We start from the raw sequence: 14864 nt of genomic DNA, 5'->3' as shown, positions 1-14864 counted from the left end.
CTCTCTCTATATATATATATATATATATATATATATATATATATATATATATAATATAATATAATATAATATAATAATACTATTATAAAAGTGGGTTGGGATGTTAAAACATTTCTTCCCAAAATGCCCTTTTAAACATATACATATATACATAAAATACATGCATCTATACATAAACAAAAGCCATACATACATAACTTAAATAAAATACCCTTTTAAACATATACATACATACATAAAATACATGCATCCATACATAAACAAAAGTCATACATACATAACTTAAATTATTATAATAAATATATATAATCTATTCAACGTGCTAATAATTTTATAGAATACATGCTAATAACGGTTATTTCAAAATAATTTATTAGTTTAATATAACGTGTAATAATGGTTAATAAATATAATCTATTAGTTTTATTTCATAAACGTGCAAGTGTAAAAACGGTAATGCTCATAACGGTTTAAATGCACGTCCCAATTAGCTCTAATAAACGGACGTGCATTTAAACATGCTAATAGTGGTTAATAAATATAATCTATTACCCCTAACCGAAAATAGAAGCAAGGAGACAAACGAGGAATAAGAGATACAGAAACCCCTAACCCCCAATTTAAACGTACGTGCATTTAAACCGTTATTAGAACGAGGAATAAGAGATACAGAAACCCCTAACCCCCAATTTAAACGTACGTGCATTTAAACCGTTATTAGCAAAAGTCTATCATTGATGCTCTTCTTGACATTTAAACCGTTATTAGCAAAAGTCTATCATTGATGCTCTTCTTGAATACTATAAATTATATACTTTTCCATGAACCCCCAATTTAAACGTACGTGCATTTAAACCGTTATTAGCAAAAGTCTATCATTGATGTTCTTCTTGAATACTATAAATTATATACTTTTTCCACGAATTGTCCCAATCATCCAAGTGTCAACATGACCATCGTTGCTAGAGAATAGACCTGGACGTCTGAGGCTGACAACACGGTTGTTGGATTGATCGAAGCTAATGCCCTCCCATTTGCAGCAGTTGGTGTTGGTGTTCCAACTCGCAAGAAGACGCGAGGAGTAGTCAGTGATGCTCTTCTTGAATCAACCAAATCCGAGAGTTAAAAATATATGAGAAATAATGGAGTATAAATGTTCGTGTTTTATGTAATACTATAGAGTCCTTTAAGAATGAAGAAAGTAAGAAGCAAAAGTTGATTCTAATTGATGAAGATGTGATGCGAATTTTACATTGTTATTATTTTATGTAATTTTCATATTACCATGATGATATTATTTATTCTCCATTGTGACTGCAGTAAATAAAAGAAAGAAGAGAAGATGTTTAGTTTCAAAATAATGGTTAGCCCTCTAAATCACACAAAATTATTTTCAATACCAAAAACAAAGTTTTACATTAAATGCATTTTTCAAGAAATTTATCATTTAGCCTTTATTTTACATTAAATATAAAAATAGATACACGTGCAAAGCATGTGCATCATACTAACATTTTTTCACCTTTATTTTACATTAAATATAAAAATAGATACACGTGCAAAGCATGTGCATCATACTAACATTTTTTCCATGACCCGGACATGCATGTTAGCTAAAAAAAAGTGAGCATAAATCTTAACAAATCAAATATAAAAATAGATACACCTGCAAAATATAAAGGTTGATTTATCATGTAACCTTTATTTTAAATTAAATATAAAAATAGATACACGTGCAAAGCATGTGCATCATACTAACATTTTTACTATAAATTTGTGCACGGTTCTGTTGTTCATCTAAGCCAAATCTTAACAAATAAGAATAAATACGGAGATCAAAAACATTTCAATAATGCTAAATATCGGCTACAAGTTAATTATTACTAAATACAACAACTTTATCTTGATTAGGTAAATTACCAAAATTTCTTACCTAATGATGTCTTATTTCTTAAATTAAAATTGATTCCAAATCTTTAAGCAAATATCCTCAAAATATTTGAATTACTTTCATATCTGTATAAATCCCGCTCACCTTATCTCCCGAAAATTGTTCAACCACTCATCCAAACTCTAAACCTCCCATAACCTTAATATCTATTCTCTCTATTAGAAAAAAAATTATTAATATAATTTGGAAAAAATTATCAATGCAATAAAAAATATGGGGCTACATATAAACATGAAAGTTTTTACACGTGCATCACACGTGCACCATACTAGTATATATATATATATATATATATATATATATAGAGAGAGAGAGCTATCAACTTAGAAGTATACATCTATTAATTAAAAAATTACACGTTATGCAGTCTATAAAAATGATCAAATTGCTTTTCGTTTATAACTTGCATATCCTACAACTCATTAGAATCTAAAAAAACCAAAGCCTTTGCATGCCACAGTCTAAAAATAAATAGTTTGTGACAGTCTTATAAGCGGGTATAGGCCATAAATGGTCGCACATAAATGAATAGGCAGATTTTTAAAAGTTATAAAAGCATTCTATCTATACTACTTATAAAAGAGAGAATGTGTGTCAAAACTTTTGAATGCCTATTTTGCCCTTTATAATGTTTATAATTCCCATCGAACCTAATCCAATCCAATTTTGATTTAAATTAAATTTAATTTAGTTAATTAATATATATTAAATGAAATAGGATCAATTAAAACCATTGTTCCTCGTCCCTTTGTCTGCAAAACTACCCCCCTCTGAAGATGTTAGCGACCCTCTATCTCTTGACCTGTGATGATTCATGCAATTCTCAATAAATATCTGATTTTTCGCCCTCTCCTCACATTCATCGATCTCCTTTTAGCAACATCTCTCTCAGATCAAATAACTACTACCATGATTGCCACTAATTTCAATGGTCGCATGACTCCCTGTCTCTTTCAATTTGCAATAAATGGAAATATAAAGTTTACATCTACTTATTTGTTATATAAAGGCCGCTTTTGGTTGGATTTTTATGCATAAAGGTGATTTTTTTTCTTGAGCGTAAGTATCAATCCTTTATTTTCTTTTATTTCTTTCTCAATTATTGCCCCTCACAATTTGTTTTGATTGAAAGTAATAATTTTGAAATTATTCTTTTCTAATTTATGCAGTTCATGCAGCTTTCCAGATTTGAGTTGATGGGAGAACACATATAGCAAGGTATTTTACTTAATTTCCTTTTCCCTTTTGTTATTTTGCTAAAGGAAATTTGATCTTTATCTTTAGGTTTATTTTGCGAGCTGGTCTGTTGGTATTTGTCAACCCTTTTTTTATTTTTTTAACTAATCGCGCCTTTGACTCACCATTTTTTTTATGTTGGGAACTAATTTATTGTTTAGTGCAATTGAGTGTGCGAGACAATAAGTAGAGAAATAATTTATTCTCCTCATGTTATTATTTTTCATATAATTCACAAACTATTTTTTATAGATGAATCATATATAATTTATTCTTGTTCAGTTCATTCATTTCTCAGGTAAGTTTACATGATATCAGATTGTATACTTAGATATGATTGTTATTTCTTTTGTTTATGATTTTTTTTGGGACTTGATTAATCTTGTTGCATAGATTTATGTATATGAAAAAGAAGGTGAATCTTTTAGGTTGGATGATAGTTCGATTAATCTTGTTGCATAGATTTATGTATATGAAAAAGAAGGTGAATCTTTTAGGTTGGATGATAGTTCAGCCTTCATTAGACTTGGTACGATGCTTGAATTGGAAGATGTACATAGATAAAGATCTTTGTAAATGTACGTATAAATTGCTCTTTACTATATACATGTATATTAATGATAATAGGATTAGTCGTTGAAATTGTGAAGAAGCTTTACTAAGTAATAATTATGATATATTGAGAGAGTACATTTCAAAATCTCGGAGAGGTCCATGTTTATTTGAACTCTTATTAAACACATAGTTATTTACTTAAGAAGAATTGAATTATTAGGTTAGATCAGGCATAAATATTGGATGACAAGTAAAGTATCATACCTATACCCAATGTATGCTCAGGAAATCATGTATGCTCTTATTTTGGAGCCTTACTCGCTCTACCCATCATATTTTTGTCTTAACACCTTTCTCTTAATTAATGCCAAACAAGTTTATAGACATATACCTAGAGTAATACTTGACTTTCAGTAATCCAAAGCTTAGGCTCTGATATCTACAACAGAAGGCTAGACATACACGCCAAAGCAAGCACATAAGTGGATATGTACTCAACACATTTAGATTGTTCTCCTCCCTCTTACATGGTAGTGGAGTTTAAGATATAAATAGTTGTATGGTAAGATAATAAATCTGGTTATTCATAGGATAGTTTTTTTCTTAGTTAGTATTTCTACTTTTCTATCACCTCAAATTTTCTTTTATAAATATTTCTACTGGTCTTGTAACAAATTTCTATTCTACTGGATAATAGATATAGATAGGAGTATAAATATGCTTTGTCCTTTAATCATCCAATTCAAATGACAGAACTTTAAACGGAATTATATTTGGATATTTCAGCAAGTAGGTTTTTAAACATAATTGTATTAGATTTTCAGCAAGTAGGTTTTTAAACAGCATATTTGAATCTTGTAGTGTAAAATAGTTGTCCTCTGACCAGTACAATTATGTTGCATGACCACTTTAGGAAATTCTTTTTATTTGAAACTTATTTCAGATTAATGTAGAGGTTCATCAATTGGTAGTTCCATGAGGTTAAAAGGGTGGAGTTAAATTCACCAGTTTATGAGCTAGAAGCTCAAGTGAGTTTATAGGAGGTCCTTTGTCTTGTTTCTAATCTGTTAATCTGGTGATAGTTTGAACCTTGTGTTGTTAAAGTGATCTGAAACAAGATTGTTAAGTTTAGGGATTAAAACACTTATAAAAAGCTGACATAATTGCTTAACTTTGTTTCTTTTGAACTCAAATTATGAAATTGATGGATTTTGTAAATTTTTCATTATGAAATCAATGTATTGGATCAATCAAACACTTTAAACCTCTATTTCTTTTGAACCTATCAATTTGGTTATGTTCTAAAGCTATATATAAAGGTTCCTACTATATTTTGTTAAAATTTCTATATTGGTTACAGACTTGGAGAAACCACCATAAGCAAAATACTTCCCCATTTTAAACCCAATGAATGATTTTAAGTTCATTTGCTGTAGTAGCTTATAAAAGAGGATAATAGTTTGTTTCTTGTTCCAATTTACATAATCTTAATTTGTTTGGGTAATTAAATCCTTATTGACTTAGTTAAAGTTTCATGTCTTTGCCTTTTTAACTATTTTTTAATTTTTTCAAAGATAATCAACCTCTTATATAACATTGTTTTAAATATCTCTGACATGGCCCGATATGTCATCCGATATATCCTGTATGACATTCTTCAACATTGTTTTATAAATTGTAAGTCTTAATCTCAAATGTTTGGGGTCGATTATATGAATTTTATTCTTCCATTCCATTCTATCATGAGTCATCTCCTCCATTTGTTGGTGTTGTAATCGTCCTATAGAATTTTTTTTCTTTTGTTTCATTGGTAACTTACAATCACACAAGACTCCTGAAGCACTCTTTTTTGTAAATTATTTATATTTTTCTTCATTTTATAAATATATGTGCAGTATATTTGCAAAGTGAATATGTCGGTTTCATATAAGAATGACAAATGGGATGAGGAGTAGAGTGCACAATGTCTTGTTACTGTGTGAATTGTTTATTCACATTGAAGCTTGGATGAGTAATGAACAATTTTGTATCTGGAAAATTGTTTTGTTAGCTTAATTATTTAGTATTGAAGCTTGGATGAGTAATGAACAATTTTGTATCTGGAAAATTGTTTTGTTAGCTTAATTATTTAGTATACTACAATTATTTTTCATGACCGTTGCTGAATTTATTTGAGAATGTGTTTAACTATTTCTCAGATGTAAAATGATCACTTCTGTGAATCATTATCTGATTTGTTTCTACCTTCTTCATAAAGTGTATTGTTTCTTATCCATTATTGATTATTTTGATACCCTTCGAAACGAATTAGCTTTCACCATATTAAGAAGCTGGTTAATTATCACTTATGATTTGATGATGTTATACCAGTCTCAATATTTTTGTTAAATTGATGGTGTAAGCTCTTGTAGGTGGAGAAAATATGCATATTTCGTTTTAGGCTTTACACACAAATACTAGAGAAGGGTTTAAACAATATACATTTTCAAGATTTCTCTCTCTGAATCATAGTACAAATTTCTCTTCCTTTTTTCCTTGAAATGCAGTATGTGCAACACTATATTTCATATTCCGAGAAAAAAAACTATCTTTTGAGGTCAGCATGTTGTAGCTTGAGTCTTGAAAATTTTACTACAAAAAATACGAAAAATATAAAAAATACATGTCCTATTTAACAAAAAATATATGTCATACTTAACCATTTTTTAAGTGATTTAGCTTGCTCAACTTTCTTTCTTTGAATGCTTGATGTTCGTTATATTGTTAGCGCACAAGGGTTCCTTTACTACCCCAAGTTTATTTATTTTTTTTCTTTAATTTTTTTACAGGCCATTGTTTTCAAAGAAACGCCTATGACAATACCTGCAATTCTATTTTTTTCTTTAATTTTTTTACAGGCCATTGTTTTCAAAGAAACGCCTATGACAATACCTGCAATTCTAGGAATCGTGCAACATAAAATCTTAAACAATAGAAGACAGGTCTTGATTAAGGTGATATGATGCCTGATTTTTGTGTAAATAGAAGTAATGCTACTATTTTTTCGTGTTCTCACAATTATAAACATATTCTTTGGTGGATGTATGTTTCCATAACAAAAGGTCATTACGTGTACAAGATGCAGCAGGTTTTGTTAAACTGTGGGATATTACCAAGGGAATTGTAATTCAAATATAGGAATATGGTCTTCGATGGGTAGAGAGATTGAAAAAAAGAAAATACAGTGTTAATTTTTACATGACAACATTATTAGCTTTAAATTTTGGCTTAGTTATAGATCTCCCTTGCACTTAGCAAATATAAAACAGAAAGTTTCACTATGTTGCCATTGTTCTAGATGAAAATTTCATGTAACTATATGTGATTGACTGATTGTTTTTTGTAGGTTGAAGTGAATGGAAAGGAGGCTACTACTCTTTATAAGTTCTTGAAATAAAAAAGGAGGTTTTTTTGGGCGATGTCATCAAGTGGAATTTCACTATGTTCCTTGTGGACAAAGAAGGAAAAGTCGTGGAAAGATATGCACCAACCACCTCACCTTTGAAAATAGAGGTACTACTTTGACAATATACTGTATAATTTTGCTTTACTTTTATTTGTACTTATTATTGCCACTATACTTTATCTTCCGGAAATCAATACAGAGCCTTTTGGAGTTTGCATGAATTTAAGTGCCTTCTTTGAGGAACTATATTATCGGTAATGCGAGTATGTGATCTTATGTATGAATAAAGGATGCTTCTTCTAAAAAACTTGTATATTGCTGGAAATTCATTAACTTCTTATTGTATGTAAGAAATATTATTTATTTTTAATTTTTAATTATTGGCTTTCAACAATAAAACTATGTTTGCAAGCTATCTTGTTGACTCTGTTTTACTCTCATTGTATGTATATCGCCATGCTAATTGAATATTTTCCTGGTTTGTAATATGATGTTGAATATTAGTTATTTGAATTTAAGATCAACTAATATTTTCTTGATTGTGCGGTCACTTTTATCATGCACACCATATATATAGTTGATTACATTCCTTCTCTACGGACAATATCCTAAGTCATGTGAGATAATATTTAATTGGCGTGCATATTGTGTATTGTGTATAAGTTCAATAGATAATTATGGAAACATTATGACTGTTGACTCTTGTAGTTTCTTAATATGCATCACGTGCAACGCACGTATAGCATACTAGTAAATTCAAAACATGCAAATGACACTAAAGTTTTAAAACCTTATAAGAAATATCCTAAAAAAATTTAAATTTATAGAAAACACCCTAAAGTTTTAAAAACTACAAAAATTACCCTCAAAAACCAAATAAAAAAAATAAACTAGAAAATTCAAATTTAAAATATTTCAATGAAAATCAGCGAAATACAAACAGCCCCAAAAATTTTAGAATTTGTAAAAAACCAAAACTTTTAAATTTTAACAAAAACATCTTCAAAATTTTAAAACTTGTAGAAAAAGCTTAAAAATTTCAAACCTAAAACAGAAAACTAAAGTATATGAATTGCAACTTTTAGAATTTATAAAAAATACCCAAATGTTCAAAGTCGTAATAAACACCCTCAAATATTCAAATTTATTAAAAAATCTGTGAATGTTTCAAATCTACAAATAGTACATTGAAAATCATAAAATTACAAATAGCCCCCTAATAATTTTGGGATTTGCATAGAAAGCCTAAAACACTTAAAACTTACAGAAAATACTCTCAAAAATTCAACATTTGCAAAAAGAGCCTGACAACATCAAACTAAGAATAGTACACTCGAAATTTTAAGAATTACAAATAGCCCCCATAAATTTTTTATTTACAAATACCGCCCTAAAACATTCCAAAGTTTGAAAAACCATAACATGCAAAATTTTCTAGAAACTCTTTGAAAATGTTTAAATTTCAAATAGTAAATTGCTAGGATTACAAACAGCCCCTTGAAATTTTTAGAATTTGTAAAAAATGCTATAAAACTTTTGAAAATTGTAATAAATACCCTAAAAATTTTGACAGTTACAAGGAATGACCTGGAAAAGTAAAAAATACAAAGAGTTGTTTTCTTATAACTTCAATTTTGAGGGAGTTTTTAGCAAGTTTTAAAACTTTTAGGGTGTTTTTTGCAAAGTCAAACTTTTTAGGGGGCTGCTTATAATACCTAGATTTTTAATATGTTGGCTGCAGGTTTGAAATTCTTATGGTATTTTTTGTAAATTATAAAATTACAAGGTGTTTTTTGCAACTTTTAAAAGTTTTAGTGTGTTTTTGCAAATTCTAAAATTTTCAAGGGCTGTTGTAATCCTAGTTTTTCAATTTACTGTGTGTAGATTTGTAGACTTTTCTATAAGTTCCAAATTAGGGTGTTTTTTATAACTTTGAAAGGTTTATGGTGTTTTTTACAAATTTAAAATTTTTTAGGGAGTTGTTTGTTTTTCTTAGATTTTCTGTGTATTGTGTTCATGTTGAAAATTTTAGAAATTTTTTAAAATTTTGAATTTTAAAGGTGTTTTTGCAATTTTTAAAATTGTTTGGGTGTTTTCTGTAAAATTTAAAATTTTCCTAGGCTACACATACTTTACAGATCTTGCACTATTTGTAAGTTTTGATATTTTATGGGTGTGTTTTGAAAATTTTAAGAGTATTTTTTATAATTTTTTATATTTTAGGTTGTTTTTTCTAAAATTTAAAATCTTCAAGTGCTGTGTAATTTACATATTTTTATACCGATAGTAAGCTTTGGTATATTGTGGCGTTTCTTTCAAAATTTTGAATTTAAGGGTGTTTTTGTAATTTTTATACTTTTAGGCTGTTGTTTGTAAAATTTAAAACTTTCAGATGCTATGTGCAATTACCAGCTTTTATATAGTGTGTAAGTTTTGATATTTTAAGGGAGTTTATTGAACATTTTTAATTTTAAGGGTGTTTTTTACCATTTCTGAAAGTTATAGGGTGTTTTTTGCATATTTCAAAACTTTTTGATTACGTGCATAATTTGTAGTTATACTATTGGGAAAAATGTGTCCAGGCCCCAAAATGAGAAAGTTCATGTGACCCGCCCCCTTGTATTTTGGCCCATGTGATTCAACCCCAAAAAGTACCAATTAATATTTCAAGGCCCCTCCACGTCAACAGTATAAAAAAAAGATTGTATTTTTAAAAAAAACCCGAAATTACCCCTCCACTTATCTTCCCTAGACGTCTGGTCCACAAAATACATGGAAAGTCACGCCCATTAATGCGATCTGATGGGAAAAAATAGAGGAAAATTTCCCGCCCTTTTTTGAACTCTATCATGAGCAATAACTCATGTTAGTTCTAAGTTATTTAATGTTAGTTCTAAGTTATTTAATGTTAGTTCTAACTTAGTTCTATTTCATGTTAGAGCTAATGTTAAGTAGAACTAATATAAATACTTTAGGCTATTTGGTCTAGTGGTAAACCTTATTTTATATTAGTTCTAACTTATTTTATGTTAGTTCTAACTTAGTTCTAATTCATGTTAGAGCTAACTTTAAGTAGAACTAATATGTTTATACCATATTATAGTGGCTATGTTAGTTCTAGTTGAGCTCATGTTAGTTCTGATGGTTCTCGTGTTAGATCTAGCTGATTTCATGTTAGTTCTACTTCCAGCTAGTGTTGGTTCTAATATAAACGTTAGTTCTAGTGGCTATATTAGTTCTAGTTGAGCTCCTGTTAGAACTGACACGATACCTGTTAGAATTGATACTAGAGAAGCTAGAACTAACACATCATCAAGTAGAACTAATATGGCGTTTAGACCTAACAATTACGCTAGAACTAACGACTTAAATAAATTAGAACTAACACGATACCAGTTAGAACTAACACTGGAGAAGTTAGAACTAACACATCATTAAATAGAACTAACATGGCGTTTAGACCCAACAATTATGTAGAACTAACGACTTAAATAAATTACAACTAACACGATATTTGTTAGAACTAACACTAGAGAAGGTAGAACTAACACGACATAAATTAGAACTAACATCGCGTTTAGACCCAACACTTACGCTAGAACTAACACGATACCAAATAGAACTAACACTAGAGAAGCTAGAACTAACACATCATCAAGTAGAACTAACATGGTGTTTAGACCAACAAGTACGCTAGAAATAACGCATTACATAAATTAGAGCTAACACGATAGCAGTTAGAACTAACACTGGAGAAGGTAGAACTAATATAGCATAAATTAGAACTAACATGACATTTAGACCCAACACTTACGCTAGGAATATCATATTAAATAAATTAGAACTAACATGATACCTGTTAGAACTGATACTGGAGAAGCTAGAACTAACACATCATCAAGTAGAACTAACATGGCGTTTAGAACCAACAATTACGCTAGAACTAACGACTTAAATAAATTAGAACTAACACAATATCTGTTAGAACTAACACTGGAGAAGCTAGAACTAATATGACATAAATTAGAACTAACATGACGTTTAGACCTAACATTTACGCTAGAACTAACGCATTAAGGCTCTGTTTGGCAAAACTAGCTGAAAGCTGTTAAGCTAGCTGAAAGCTGTGAAATTGTAGCTAAAAGCTGATAGCTGTGTAGCTAGCTGGTTGACTAGAGCTGTTTGGCAAAAGTAACTGTACAACTAGCTTAAATTTGTTAAATGACTAAAAAGGACATGCAACATTAATTGATATAAAATTAGAATTATTATGGGTAAAAACGGAAGAAAAAAATTGGCAGCTCCTTCCCAAAGACAAACGCTACTTGACGTAGCTTTCCAAAAGCTACTTGCAAAAGACACAATCTCCAAAATAATCTTCTCCTATTTTTGGTCACCAAACAGCTCTACTAGCTTATTGACCAAGTCAATAAGACACAATCTCTTAGATAAGACACAATCTCTTGTTGCCAAACAGTGCCTAAATAAATTAGAACTAACACGAGCTGCTAAAAATTAGAACTAACATGAGCTGGTAAAAATTAGAACTAACATGAGTTGCGATAGAACAAACATGAGCTAACTCTAGTTATTTATGTCATTTTTTAAATTCTATCATGAGCTAACTCATGTTAGTTCTAACTTATTTCATGTTAGTTCTAATGGCAAGTAAGAGCTAACTTTAAGTGGAGCTAACATTAATACTTTGGCTACTTGGTCTAGTGGTAAAGCTTGGTAATTTGGAGAGGAGGTCAAGAGTTCAAACCCCTACACCTACAATATATATTTAAAAGTCTTTGATTGGGCCTTGGGCCTCTTGGGCTCTTTGTTAGTTCTAACTAATTTTATGTTGGTTCAAACTTGCTCTTTGTTAGTTCTAACTCACTTAAAGTTAGTTCTAACTTGCTCTTTGTTAGTTCTAACTCATTTAAAGTTAGTTCTAATTTGCTCTTTGTTAGTTCTAACTTGCTCTTTGTTAGTTCTAACTCACTTAAAGTTAGTTCTAACTTGCTCTTTGTTAGTTCTAACTCACTTAAAGTTAGTTCTAACTTACTCTTTGTTAGTTCTAACTTGCTCTTTGTTAGTTCTAACTCACTTAAAGTTAGTTCTAACTTGCTTTTTGTTAGTTCTAACTTACTCTTTGTTAGTTCTAACTCACTTAAAGTTAGTTCTAACTTGCTCTTTGTTAGTTCTAACTCACTTCATGTTAATTCTAGTTCTAATTCATGTTAGTTCTAACTCGTTCTTTGTCTAACCCACTGCATGTTAGTTCTAGTTCTAATTCATATTAGTTCTAACCCACTGCATGTTAGTTCTAGTTCTAATTCATGTTAGTTTTAGGCTCTTGTGCTCTTTGTTAGTTCTAACTCATTTTATGTTGATTATAACTCACTTCATGTTAGTTCTAGTTCTAATTCATGTAGTTACTTTCACCAACATAAAATCTATAGACAATTGGGAGTACACAAGCTCATACCTGATATAGTTACTTTCACCATCATTCTTAAGGGAATGGCCGTGCAAGGAATGTTGAAGGAAGCAGCAATAATTTTCTTTCAAATACTAAAGAGGGGATTTATGCCAGATGCCGTAGCATACTGCAGTTTGGTCGATTGCTTGTGCAAGCATGGCAATCTAATTGCTGGGTTTAAACTTTATAGAATGATGCTTCATGGCAATCTAATTGCTGGGTTTAAACTTTATAGAATGATGCTTAAAAATGGTGTTCATCCTGATATTATTGTTTATAATGTTCTCATAAAGAAGGTAGAACAGACAGAACTAACATGACAGCGAACAGAACTAACATAGGAGATAACAGAACTACCATGAAAGCGGGTAGAACTAACGTAAGAGATGACAGAACTACCATGAAAGCTGGTAGAACTAACAGTCCAGTCCTTAGAACTAACAGTCCAGTCCTTAGAACTAACAGTCCAGCCCTTAGAACTAACATTCCAGCCATTAGAACTAACATGACAGCCCTTAGAACTAACATTCATAGTTCTAATTTTCCTTGTCCCCCCTTTCAAATTCACAGGTTCTTAGATTCTTTAGTCGACTTTTAATCACATTGTCTTCAATTTTTAGCTAAATGTCAATATGCCTGAAGATTCAATGTGAGCTTTTGAAAATTTCTGTTGTTAATCTCTTATACAGAACTCTGTCAATCACCAAATCACACAAGAAAAAGGCATTAAAGGAAAACCCAAACCGCTGTTCAAGAATCCAAGGAGATCCCTGTTAGTCAAAGAATGTGTGCAGACCACCAAAAGCACACAAAAAAAAGAAAGTTTTTTTTTTCAAACTTCTCATGCCACCGAAAGAGCCTTTGGCTCTTTCGGCTTTGTCAAAATTCTCATGCCACCGGAAAATCAGAGGAGGATAGGTGAGCGGGTCCCAGAGCAAGAAAAAATTGTACGTGGGCCCCACCACGGGCCCCACCACTAATAAAATATTAGTGCATAGTGTTTTTCCAAACACTATAAATAGGCCTCCAAACTCTTAAGAAAAACTCATCCCAGAAACAACTCCTCTTATAGAAGAACAAGAGAGAGAAAAGAGAGGCTTAGAGAAAAGTCTTTGTGAGAGAAAATTATGAGCAATTTTCAGAGTGGGATTGAGTTGTGAGAAAAATTGAGAGTGTTGTAAAATTTCTCCCAAATAGTGAAAGATCTGTAGGAGCCCGTGAACGTAGGTAATTTTGTGCCGAACCACGTAAATCTTACGTGTCCCCCAATTTTGCGCAATTTATTTTTCGCTTTCTCTCAAATCTGGCAATAGGGGAATCAGGGTAATTTCCCAACAACTGGTATCAGAGCTCTGGTTGTGACGTCTGTCAAATTTCTGTAAGGTTACTATTCACGTGAATAGTAAATTTTGTGAATAGTGGAATTTTGCCGACGGTACTGACTTGTCGGCAGAGGTATCTTAATACAAGGTGGTTCGCAGAAATTGTCAGAAACGATCCAGAGGAAGTCAGATTCGAGTGGGAGCGATGGCTGCAGACGAAGGGAAGGTAAAAATTGAGAAGTTCGATGGTGCGGACTTCGGCTTTTGGAAGATGCAGATCGAAGACTATCTGTACCAGAAGAAGCTGTATCAACCTCTCTCGGGAAAGAAGCCAGATGATATGAAGGATGAAGAGTGGGCTCTCCTCGACAGACAAGCCCTTGGAGTTATCCGATTGACGCTATCCCGAAACGTTGCCTTCAACATAGCAAAGGAAAAGACCACGGCGGGTCTTATGGCGGCTCTCTGCAGCATGTACGAGAAGCCCTCTGCCTCAAACAAAGTTCACTTGATGAGGCGGCTGTTCAATTTGCGAATGACGGAAGGCGCATCGACAGCTCAACATCTCAATGAACTCAACATAGTCACAACCCAGTTGAGTTCAGTTGGGATTGAATTTGATGAAGAAGTACGAGCATTGATACTTCTTTCTTCTCTACCAGAAAGCTGGAACGCTACAGTCACGGCTGTGAGTAGCTCATCGGGAAGCAACAAGTTGAAGTTCGATGATGTTCGTGATCTGGTTCTTAGTGAAGAGATCCGACGGAGAGAATCGGGTGAAGCTTCAACCTCCTCAGCTTTACACACGGAGTCTAGGGGAAGAACTTCAGAAAGAAGTTCAAATCACGGCAGATCAAAATCTAGAAGGAGCAAATCTAGATCAGG

This window comes from Asparagus officinalis, chromosome 8 (genome assembly GCF_001876935.1).
Source record: "Asparagus officinalis chromosome 8, Aspof.V1, whole genome shotgun sequence".
Classification (NCBI taxonomy): domain Eukaryota; kingdom Viridiplantae; phylum Streptophyta; class Magnoliopsida; order Asparagales; family Asparagaceae; genus Asparagus; species Asparagus officinalis.
Note: the sequence above shows the minus strand (reverse complement) of the source record.